This window comes from Erinaceus europaeus, chromosome 19 (assembly GCF_950295315.1).
Source record: "Erinaceus europaeus chromosome 19, mEriEur2.1, whole genome shotgun sequence".
NCBI classification, from domain to species: Eukaryota; Metazoa; Chordata; class Mammalia; order Eulipotyphla; family Erinaceidae; genus Erinaceus; species Erinaceus europaeus.
In genome coordinates this window covers 45,063,623-45,076,314 of record NC_080180.1, presented here as the reverse complement: position 1 = coordinate 45,076,314, position 12,692 = coordinate 45,063,623, and the positions used below count along the sequence as shown (strand labels likewise).

The 12,692-nt window shown below is 40.2% G+C and overlaps 1 pseudogene; it reads left to right on the top strand.

Annotated features, from left to right (window-relative positions):
- The first annotated feature begins 2,558 nt into the window (after window positions 1–2,558).
- On the top strand, window positions 2,559–3,845 carry LOC103120038 (dual specificity protein kinase CLK1-like; annotated as a pseudogene).
- Window positions 3,846–12,692: the final 8,847 nt, after the last annotated feature.

The following is a 12,692-nucleotide window of genomic DNA, read 5'->3' as shown; positions in this document are numbered from 1 at the left end:
TTAGGATTCAAAACTATAACTTGGGGCAGGTGCAATAGCACATTTGGATCATGCGCTACTTTACCATGTGCCTAATCCAGGTTCGAATCTAACTCACACAGCACTGAAGGGGCCTCCAGTGATATGGTCTCTGTCACATACTCTGCTTCTCTACCAGTAAAATTAATTTTATACAATTTTAATTTATAGTATACTTTTTATATCTAAAGGGTTATCCCTTTTGTTTCTTCTGTTTATTTTATTTATTTATTTTTGCCTCCTGGGCTATCGCTGGTGCTTGGTGCCTGTACTATGAGACCATTGCTCCTGGAGGCCATTTTTCCCAATTTTGTTGCCCTTCCTGTTGCACAGATTGTTGTAGTTGTTATCATATCTGTTGTTGTTGTTGTTGGATAGGACAGAAAAATCGAGATAGGAGGCGAAGACAGAGAGGAAGAAAGAAAGACAGACACCTGCAGACCTGCTTCACTGCCTGTGAACCAACCCCCCTGCAGGTGGGGAGCTGGGGCTTGAATTGGAATCCTTCTGATGGTCCTCGCGCTTCGCACCACGTGTGCTTTACCTGCAGCACTATCAACCACCCCCCCCAATACTTTTTGTATTTTTATTTATTTATTGGAGAGAGACAGAGAGAAACTGGAATAGGAAAAGAAGATAGAGAGGGAAAGAAAAAGAGAGAGACGTGCAGCATTTCTTCAGTGCTCCTGAAGTTTCCCCTATCACTTTAAAAAAATGTTCTGGGGCCTGGGCTGTAGCACGACAACTTATGCACACATGGCGCAAAGCACAAGGACCAGCATAAGGATTCTGGTTCAAGCCTCCGACTTCCCACCTGCAGGGGGGTCGCTTCACAGGGGGTGAAGCAGGTCTGCAAGTGTCTTTTTCTCTTCTCTCTGTCTTCCTCTCCTCTCTCCATTTCTCTCTGTCCTATCCAACAACAATGACAGCAATAACAATAATAACAACAACAACGATAAAACAACAAGGGCAACAAAAGGGAAAAAATAGCTTCCAAGAGCAGTGGATTCGTAGTGCAGGCACCGAGCCCCAGCAATAACCCTGGAGGAAAAAAGAGAAAAAAAAAGTTCTGCTTGCTTTGGTGTTCAGAAGTATTTTAAATGTATGCCAATGCCTATATGTAATTGAATCAATTTCTCTACCATGTAATCATTTTCTGTGCTGGAACTATAGAATTACAATCGCTATGTCTTAATAAAAGACTCAAAATTACGTAGCTTTTTTAGGATTCCATTTCATGCTAATTTGGAAGATCCATACATGTTACTTTACAAGTGAATTTAGAATAAGTCTATCAAGTTCCAAGAAAGTCAGTTCAATAACAACAAAGCATCTGTTGGCATTCTGATCAAACTGAATATGAATTGAGGAGGTCAGGGCTAACAGAAACTATCCAAATATTGATTCGTCCTATTCAAGAGCACCCGGTATCTGTACTTTATGGTTATGCTACTGCATGGCTTCTATTTTGTTGTTTTAAAAATAATAGTTCTTGGATTTACTGATCAATTCTACTATTTAACTTTTATATTAGTTTCACTCACTTTAATTCTCTTTGTTTTTTATCTGAATTAAGTGCCTACTTTTTATCCTGCTACTTTGCAGTCTGTGTAAGAACTTAAGTTGGTTGAAACAGTGTCAGACAACACACTCACTAGATAGTCTTTATTTTCACTTCCTAGATATCTTGCACAATCGGTTTTGCATTTTACTTGTCACAAGAATATTTATGATAACAGGGGCTGGATGATGGCTCACCTGGTTGAGTGCACATGTTACAATACACAATGGCCTGGGTTCAAGCCCCCAATCCCCACCTACAGGGAAAGCTTCACAAGTGGTAAAGTAGGACTGCAGGTGTCTCTCTTTCTCCCTCTCTATCTCCCCCCTTCCTCTCAATTTCTGGCTGTCTCTATCAAATAAAGATTTTTAAAAAAATATTAAAGAACAGTAAGATAGCATTTAAAATTTCCTAGGTAGACTTTAAATTCCTATTTTCGTAATTTCAATTTTTCATATAATTTGTAGCCTTTATATTTTTATTTATTTATTAGTGATTTAATATTGATTTACAAAATTATAAGATAACAAGGGCATCATTCCATACCATTCCCACCACCAGAGTCCTGAATCCCCATTCCCATATAGGAAACTGCAGTAGTTCTCCCAAGGCCATAGATATGGGTTGACTATTATTTCTATAACTATCTTTACGTATATGTATTTGCTCATTTATTCTATAGTCCTGCCTTCTCTTCCATTCTAAGTCACACCTACGCCTGTTACTACTTCCTAATGTCCTTCTTTTTTCTCTCTTCTGTCTTTGGGTCCTGATGGGTCTTTTTTTCTCTCTTCTGTCTTTGGGTCTTGATGGAATTGGATTTCAGAGGCCATCGATCATAAAGTGGGTGGTAGACATGTACAGTAGAAATAGTTTAAAATGTGGTCAGTCAGATATTGTGAAGTTGCTCATTCAGAAATACAAGTTCTAGAACACCTGAATTATACAGATCCCAGCAGTACATTTAGTTCGCTGTGTCCAGATGTTTTGGTTTGAGCATCATGGTCACATCTGCATTGTGTCTGAACTACTGGGACTTAGTATTTATGACTTATGACTTCATAAAGCAAAATGGTTTCCTTTATTGCAGTTAGATCATATCAGAAAGATGGCATAGCAGATATGCAAGTCTGTGAACTTTCTGCACAGTAACAAGTTGACTCACATGGACTTAAAGCCTGAAAACATCTTATTTCTACAGTCTGATTATACAGAGGCATATAACCCCATAATGAACCATAATGAATACACCTTGATAAACCCATATATTAAAGTTGTCGATTTTGGAAGTGCCACATATAGTGAGGAGCATCACGTCCCGTAGGTATCTACAAGACATTACACAGCACCTGAGGTGATTTTAGCCCTGGGATGGTCCCAACTATGTGATGTCTGGAGTACTGAGTGCATTCTTATTGAATACTATCTGGGATTTACAATTATTTCTGACCCATGATAGTAAAACATTTAGCAATGATGGAAAGAATTCTTGGACCTTTACCAAAACACATGATACACAAAACCAAAAAATGAAAATATTTTCATCCTGATCGATTAGTGTGGGATGAACACAGTTGTGCTGGCAGAGATGTCTCACGGCACTGTAAACCCCTGAAGGAATTCATGCTTTCACAAGATGCTGAACATGAGCTTCTCTTTGATCTCATTCAGAAAATGTTTGAGTATGATCCGACTAAAACGATTACTTTGAAAGAAACCTTAAAGTACCCTTTCTTCTACTCTTGAAAAAAAAAAAAAGATAAGGTGTGTGTGGGGGGCGCTGGGCAGTTAAACACAGCGGGTTAAGCACACACGACGCAAAGCGCAAGGACCAGTGTAAGGATCCTGGTTCAAGCCGCTGGCTCCCCACCTTCGGGGGGTCACTTCACAGGCGGTGAAGCAGGTCTGCAGGTGTCTATCTTTCTCTTTCCCTCTCTGTCTTCTCTTCCTCTCTCGATTTCTCTCTGTCCTATCCAACAACAACAACAGCTATAACAATAAAAACCACCACAAGGGCAACAAAATTGGGGAAAAAGTCTCCAGGAGCAGTGGATTCGTAGTGCTGGCACTGAGCCCTGGTGATAACTCTGGAGGCAAAAAAAAAAAAAAATAGATATAGGATAATAATGAAAAAAGTGGGGTGGGGTGGGGTGAAGGAGGTGGCCCACCCAGCTGATCACACACATTACACAAGGACCCATGTTCAATTCCCCGGCCCCCACCTGCAGTGGAAAAGCTTCACGAGTGGTGAAGCAGGTCTGCAGATATCTTTTCTTCCCCTTCCCTTCTTAATTTCTCCCTATCCAATTTTAAAAAATAATAATATAGGTCTGTGACTATACTTTTCAAGAGAGATTACAGACTATATAAGTCTAATTTTAAATAAGTTATTATGTACAGATTTTTGTGAACTTCTTACATTTTCGTACTGCCATGTTTATTTTGCTTGTGTGATTTGTTTATAGCTAAGTAGTAAATATATTTTCAGCAATTATTGTATAAAATGATTTACTCAAAATAATTCTGTGCTTATGAAAGAGAGAACTGCAGACCTGCTTCACCACTCGCAAAGATTTACCCCTACAGGTGGAGAACGGGGCTTGAACCCACGTCTTAAGCATCGGTCCTTGCATATGGTAACATGGGTGCTCAACTTGGTGCACCACCTCCCAGCACTTAACATTATCTTTGACTCTGTTAGCCTTTATTGTTTAATACTATAGTATAATACTGTCATTTACGACCAAAATATTATTCACACATTCAAAAAATTTTTAAATATTTATTTATTTTCCCTTTTGTTGCCCTTGTTGTCTTTTTATTGTTGTTGTAGTTATTATTGTTGTTATTGATGTCGTCATTGTTGGATAGGACAGAGAGAAATGGAGAGAGGAGAGGAAGACAGAGAGGGGAAGACAAAGACAGACACCTGCACACCTGCTTCACCATCTGTGAAGCGACTCCCTTGCAGGTGGGGAGCCAGGAGCTCAAACCGGGATCCTTATGCCAGTCCTTGTGCTTTGCACCATGTGCACTTAACCCATTGTGCTACCGCCTGGCTCCCACATTCAAAAAATTTAATATTAATTTAAAAGTACTGTCGCTGACCCCTTTTGCTGTTATTCTTTCAGTATCCAAATCCATGAGACAACAACAGGACTTGTATGTAGAGACTAGTAAAGTGCATGTTCACTAAAGAACACACCCTGGAGAGGTTTCTAATACCATGAGAAGTAATGACCTTGCTTCCTGGAGAAAAAGGGAACATTGAAGGAGAGGAGTCCAGTCTTCTACTGGTCCTTGCAGCTGTATGAGTGAATGCTGGCAAACCCAACAGAAGTACCATTCAAACAATTATACAAAATCCTGAGAAAGAATAAATTGCATTTCAACCATTAGTTTGGGTTTGCTGCATAGCAGTAGGTATTTAATAATGTATAATTAAGTTAACCTGATGGTTAAAATCATGAACGTTAGCTGCATTTTTGACCCAGGATCTATTCAAAACTCACACTAAATTTAGCTATCATTTTTCTTAGTTTTTGTATCCCTGTTATCTTGTAATTTTTTTAAAAATATTTTACTTATAAAATTTTGTAAATCAATACTAAATCACTAATAAAAAAAAGAACCTAGGGTTCAGTGAAATACTTTTATGGTAGAGCATATGTTTTGCATGTATTATGGTCTGGATTGGATCCCCATCACCAAAATATATAAAGAGCTCAGCAAACTTAGCACCAAAAAAAGCAAATGACCCCATGCAAAAATGGACAGAGGATATGAATAAAACATTCACTACAGAGGAGATCCAAAAGGCTAACAAACATATGAAAAACTGCTCTAGGTCACTGATTGTCAGAGAAATGCAAATTAAGACAACACTAAGATACCACCTCACTCCTGTAAGAATGGCATACATCAAAAAGGACAGCAGCAACAAATGCTGGAGAGGTTGTGGGGACAGAGGAACCCTTTTACATTGCTGGTGGGAATGTAAATTGGTACAGCCTCTGTGGAGACCAGACTGGAAAACTCTCAGAAGGCTAGACATGGACCTTCCATATGACCCAATAATTCCTCTCCTGGGGTTATACCCCAAGGACTCCATAAAACCCAACCAAAAAGAGGTGTGTACTCCTATGTTCATAGCAGCACAATTCATAATAGTTAAAACCTGGAAGCAACCCAGGTGCCCAACAACAGATGAGTAGCTGAGAAAGCTGTGGTATATATACACAATGGAATACTATGCAGCTATCAAGAACAATGAACCCACCTTCTCTGACCCATCATGGACAGAGCTAGAAGGAATTATGTGAAGTGAGCTAAGTCAGAAAGATAAAGATGAGTATGGGATGATCCCACTCATCAACAGAAGTTGAGTAAGAAGATCTGAAAGGGAAAATAAAAGCAGGACCTGACCAAATTGTAAGTAGGGCAACAAAGTAAAAACCCTGTGGTGAGGGGTAGACATGCAGCTTCCTGGGCCAGTGGGGGGTGGGAGTGGGTGGGAGGGATGGGTCACAGTCTTTTGGTGGTGGGAATGGTGTTTATGTACACTCCTAGCAAAATGTAGACATATAAATCACTAATTAATTAATTTGAGAGGGGGAAAATCAATTGTATGTCTCAAAGTTTTTCAAAACACAAACTGAATCTTTTTAATATATAGGCTGTGTATTTGATATGCAGACTCTCTCAAAAGCCTAGACCAAGTAGATCAGAAGCATCCAATAGCACAGCTATATACAAGATACTGGGTGCTGTACAGCAAACCCTAACAAAAGGACTTTTCAAAGTTAACCCAATTACCAAATAATGTGATGATAACATTAACTATCGATTGTCTTTTTGAACCCTAAGACAGCAGGAACCTCACATCTCCACTATTAGAGCCCCTACTTCCCCCAGTCCTGGAACCCTTGGATAGGGCCCACTTTCCCATATGCCTCTCCCAATCCATATCAAATAATATTGCATCTGCCGATCACAACTTAACCAACGCAATGATTGCCACCTCAACATGCTTCACTTCAGACTGTGTCCAGAGACTTCACATGTGGAATGACAACCCTTCAGCTTCATTACTCAGGTGAGACTTTTCCTTTCATAGTATACTCTAATTTCATCTCAGGTGGTTCACTTTCTAACAAAGTCCCAAAACCTAGATATACACCAGTTTCTGTGAGAGAGAGCATATCTTCACACGTATCTATAAACTACTGCAAAATATATACCTGAAAGCAGAAGTACACTAGAGTTTGCAGTGAGTACCTCCCTAACACTTCCTCTCCACTGTTCCAAGCTTTGGGTCCATGATTGCTCAACAATTTGTTTGGCTTCATATGTTAACTCTCTTTTCAATCACCAGGTTCCAGATGCCATCAGGATGCTGGCCAGGCTTCCCTGGATTGAAGACCCCACCAGTGTGTCCTGGAGCTCCGCTTCCCCAGAGACCCACCCTACTAGGGAAAGAGATAGGCAGACTGGGAGTATGCACTGACCAGTCAATGCCCATGTTCAGCGGGGAAGCAATTACAGAAGCCAGACTTTCTACCTTCTGCAACCCTCAATGACCCTGGGTCCATGCTCCCAGAGGGATAGAGAATGGGAAAGCTATCAGGGGAGGGGGTGGGATATGGAGATTGGGTGGTGGGAATTGTGTGGAGTTGTACCCCTCCTACCCTATGGTTTTGTTAATTAATCCTTTCTTAAATAAAAAAATAAAAATAAAAAAAAATTTTACGTATAAAATTTTGTAAATCAATACTAAATCACTAATAAAAAAAAAAGAACCTAGGGTTCAGTGAAATACTTTTATGGTAGAGCATATGTTTTGCATGTATTATGGTCTGGATTGGATCCCCATCACCTCCCCTTATACTCCCATTCCAAAAAGCAGAAAAGGAAAAATATACATAGTCTATCATAATAACATGTAATAAATCAGCACCAGGAAAATTGCTCAGGGGTAGAGAGAGGTTTTTCTTGAATGTCTTGGTGCATGAAACCTCATGTTTGACTCCTGGCACTGTATACAATGGTAGAATGGTTGACTGCTAACTTCAGCCTATCAATTAAAAAAGAATTCAGAACTCTTTTATTTAATTTTTTATCATATTTATTTATTTTCCCTTTTGTTGCCCTTGTTTTTATTGTTGTTGTTAATGTTGTTGTTGGATAGGACAGAGAGAAATGGAGAGAGGAGGGGAAGACAGAGGGGGGAGAGAAAGACCTGCAGACCTGCTTCACTGCCTGTGAAATGACTCCTCTGCAGGTGGGAAGCTGGAGGCTCGAACTGGGATCCTTACTCCGGTCCTTGCACTTTGCACCACGTGTGCTTAACTGCTGTGCTACCGCCCGACTCCCACTTAGAACTCTTATAATACAGGTTACAATCTTTATCTGACTTGAGTATGTATGAACAGCTTCAGCTAAGACATTTTTTATCAGAATAAAACAGTTAAACTTTTATACTTCAAGTGTATCACTTCAAGAGGGAGCCTGATAATTTGAGTAAAGTGATGCTATCACATTTATGTATTATTAAAAGATACTCAGAACGTGTGTTAATATCCTATTCCTCATCAAAATGGTGCCCATTTATGATGCCTATCCAAATAAACTATACCAATGATTGATCAATGATTGATCAAAGTATGGCTCAGAAATTCTTTCACTGAGTATTTAGCTTTTATTCAGCAGTATTCTATAAAGATGGAATTTTCCCTCTCCTTTCCCTTTCCATTGTTCCATGTACTCTTAGAATCTTTTTGTTCCGCTATTCAATGTATTAAAAACCACTGTGATCATTGCTAGTTCGGATACTGAATTTCCTTGAAGTTGGCTTACTGAAGTCTATGCCTCTATCACTTTTTGTTCACTTCCTTGCTTTCTGGCACATTAACTTGCCTTGTGCCTCCTCCCACCCAAGCTAGTTCCTTTTACTGGGCAATGATACGTAGAAACGAAGAATAGTCTAATTCTTGTTTCCTGAAGAAATCATTCTATTTAGGTGGAGTCTACATTTTCCATTTTCTTACCATCCTTCTTTCTAATGTTTTGTACTATCTATGGAAAGGTCACATAGTAGATCTTTCTAAATGTCAGATTTTTAATGAGGCTATTATATTTGGCTGTGTAATTAACTTGAGGATATTTTGGTGGAGGGTGGTGGTGCAGTCTGGGACCAGTAAATTGAAACTCAGCAATCACACTGACAAGCCTTTCCAATTTCTAGTATCGGGTTCTTGTCCCAGCGGCCTGTCTGTGCCCATCTTTTGCTGCCTCCCTACAGAGAAAGAAAAATAAAGCCAGAAAGAGATGAGCCTGGCTCAGAGAGAAAGCATGCAGCTCATAAATTCCGATCGGGCTCTCAGTTTCTGTTCATCTGTTCAGCTGCCTGTTTCTCAGGATTAAGAGTCTATATCAAACACAATACAAATTATGCCGTTACACTTTTTTTCCTTACTCTTCTGAAACAAACAAACAAAATAAAATAGCCCTCATACAGATGTTTCTAGATTTCTCTTGCTCCATTCCTCATTCTCCCTTATAAAAGATAGTGACTTGAAGAGCCATAAAAACAGTAACATCTTTGAGATGGGGCCATCTTTGAGAAAGAAAAATCTAAAATGAAAAAATGTAAGTCTTTTGATCAAAAAGCAATTAACTTAAAACTCAAAAAGAGTGGACTGGGAGGTGATACATCTGATTAAGTGCACATTACATTGTGCAAGGACATAGGTTCAAGCCCCCCCCAGTTCTTCATGAGCACTGGTGAAGCAGTGCTGTGGGTGCTTTTCTCCTCTCCTCTCTCTCTCTCTCTCTCTCTCTCTCTCTCTCAGTGCTGTGGGTGCTTTCCTCTCTCCTCTCCTCTCCTCTCCTCTTCTCTCTCTCTCAGTGCTGTGGGTGCTTTCCTCTCTCCTCTCTCTCTCAAAATATTTTTATTTACTAATTATTGGATAGAGACAGAAATCAAGAGAGGAAGGAACGAGAGAGAGAGAGAGAGTGGAAGGGAGACAGAAAGACACTTGCAGCTCTGCTTCACCACTCATGAAGCTTTCCCTCTGCAGGTGGGCACCAGGACCTTTAACCTGGTTCCTTGAGGTTCACACTATAATGTGTGCGCTCAGCCACCACCTGGCCCCCTCTCTCCTCTCTCTTCCTTTCTATCTCTTCCTTTCCTTTCCATTCCTCTCTGTCTTTATCCAATAAGTAAAGAAAGAAAAAGAAAAAAAAATCTATGACTGATAGCTTTGTAACTTGAGGTTTGTAACATAACAGAATTTTCCCCTCAAGCTATCCTCTGCTCCAGTTTCTTATTCTACTATTTGGCCTCCTCAAACCCTTGTGATATACTCTAACTCCACAGAGACCTATGCTGCTCTGCTTGGGACCCTCCTAGACCTCACACTAATTACTTCTTCATCTGGTTGTTCATCCGACTCTTTACCACAGTAAGCTGGAAAATACAAGTGTTTCCCTGAATTCACTGAGCTAAATTAATTGAATCTGTGGAGGGTGTCATGGCCCCTACTGGAGGGTGTCAGGGGCCCTATGATTCTTAGTCCAAGTAGGACAGAAGTTATGGATAACTTCGGGATGTCCTACTGGGATTTCCTGCTGAAGTGTGATAAAGGCAATCAAGTGGCACTTACCCCTCTCTCCAGAAGGATAGGTAGGCTCAGGATTGTGTTAAATTGAGTAACGCCAGCTGGTGTCACAGAGAATTGTTTGTTGTGAGATAAGGCCTCCATGCATTTCCAGCTTTCCAGTCCTATTCTAGCTCTATCACCATCTTCCCAGACAGTACTTTCAGTCCACCTGCATGTCAGCTATTGGGCTCAGGCAAACTTACTAAAGTTATGGGCCACATGGAATATACCTAAAATAGACTTCCTAGCTTCTTCCCACACAAAGATTCCTAATTTCATCTGCTCTATTCCAACCTTTGAGCTAATGTCTATTGAACAATGTGTCCTGCTTTTATGTCTTGCCACTTGTCAACCACCAAGATGCATGATTCCATCCTGACTTTCCTGAGCAGATGACCTCACCAATTTGTCCTGGAACCTCACCTCCCTAGAGCCCTTCCCCACTAGGGAAAGACTGAAACAGGCTGAAGGGGTATAGATTGACCTGCCAAATGTCTATATCTAGCAGAGGAGCAATTACAGAAGCTAGACCTACCTTCTGCACCCTATAAAGGTCTTTGGTTCATACTCCCAGAGGGATAAAGAATAGGGAAGTTTCCAATGGAGGGGATGGGACATAGAAATCTGGTGGTAGGAACTATATGGAATTGTTTCCCTGTTATCTTACTTTCTTGTTAACCATTATTAAATCACTAATGAAAAATCTTTAAAAATATGTGTCAAAGGAGAATGTGTGTGCGTACATGTGTGTGTGTACTACTAGTGTGAGAGTTAAGAGGAAACGAATAAAACTTGGAAGGGACAAAATTTTCCCTACTCAGCACGGAGAACCATAAACCTATAATATAGCTATTAATAGCTCCATTTTATAGGTTAAGAAACCTACCGAGGAATAAAGGGTAACTTGATGAGGAATATACAGCTAATAAATGCCTGAGTCATAGTCATAATTTAAACCCAGTTAGTCGGGCTCTAAAGCATGATTTTAATTACTGACTGGCTTTGCATATAGTACTTATGAAATCAAATATTCTATGCTTCAAATGCTTTTTACTAAGGGAAAGATCTATCATTTCGCAACTTAGAGTTAACAGATATGTAATCAATTCCCTGGACAACACCAAAAAGTATTTAATGATGTTAAAACCTTAGTCCTTCCTGGATCCCCTATGCAACACCAGCCAGAAGAAGGCTGGATATATCTTTATCAAACCTCCCTTTTCATCTAATAATACTGCTTATACTTGCGGAAACTGGCTACCTCCACCAGATAAGCTGGCCAACTGTGGTGAAGACAGTCTTTGTGGACCGAAGGCCTAACACAGTGACTGGCATAGGCTGTCTCATGAATAGTATTTTTAACAGAGCAATTGCCTATTTGTATCGGCCAGTTTAGTTCATGTCAATGTAATAACCATGTTGCCCCGCAGTGGTATAGGAATCATTTCTTTTTCAGGACATTTATCACCCTGAGAATATTGATATTATCAAATCCCAAGCATTTATATGAAGAGTCAGGGTCCCTAGACAAATACAGTCTAGAAAGATTTTACCAAAACCTATTGTAAAGTGCTAGTCCATACCTTAGGTACCTCCTAGCGAAGGTGCCGACCTCTCCTGGGAAGTCTGCTGCTCTGTTAATTTTTCCAACCAGCCAAAACTCAATAGTTAGGCAGTAGAGAACTGGGTGCCACAGGGTCTTCTGGCTCAAGAAAGTAATGCAGCTTGGAACTCTTCTCTTCCCTTTAACTATTCAGGATTGACTGCAGCATAAGAACCCTGGTTTAACAGGTCCATTCCCAAGACTAATAAATTAAGAAAGGTTTCCCCCTTAAAAAAACAAACGACAATACACAAACACACACACAGAGAGAGAAAGGCATTGTCACTTTAGACAGGGACTTCATCATAACTCTTTCAGCAAAGATCATTTACACTGACATACTACTGATCTGAGCCCATGATGTCATGATTTGCACCTATAGTCCTAATATTTTTGTTATTAGTAATAAAGCCCCTAGCATTTTAGTGTAAATTACACTAACCCCCCCAAAATCAGATTATTGGCAATGTTAATATAACCCTCTCTGACTTTATTTACCATAATATTACATCTCTAGGCATTATTTACATGTTTGTGTTAGAACAAAGCACTGAAGCCTGCGCACCATCAATCTTACCTGTGACTGGTTGGGTGACTCTGCATTTGCATGGGTCACCAAGCACACCTGAGGTGTTTTTACTGTTGCAGTCAGTCATGGCAGCCACTAACTAGGCTGCCTATCCTAGATACTCTAATTTCAGCTGTGTGTTAGGAAAAACTTTAAAATAGCCCATGCTGGGGAGTCGGGCAGTGGCGCAGTGGGTTAACCGCATGTGGTGCAAAGCGCAGGGACCGGCGTAAGGATCCCGGTTCGAGCCCCCGGCTCCCCACCTGCAGGGGAGTCACTTCA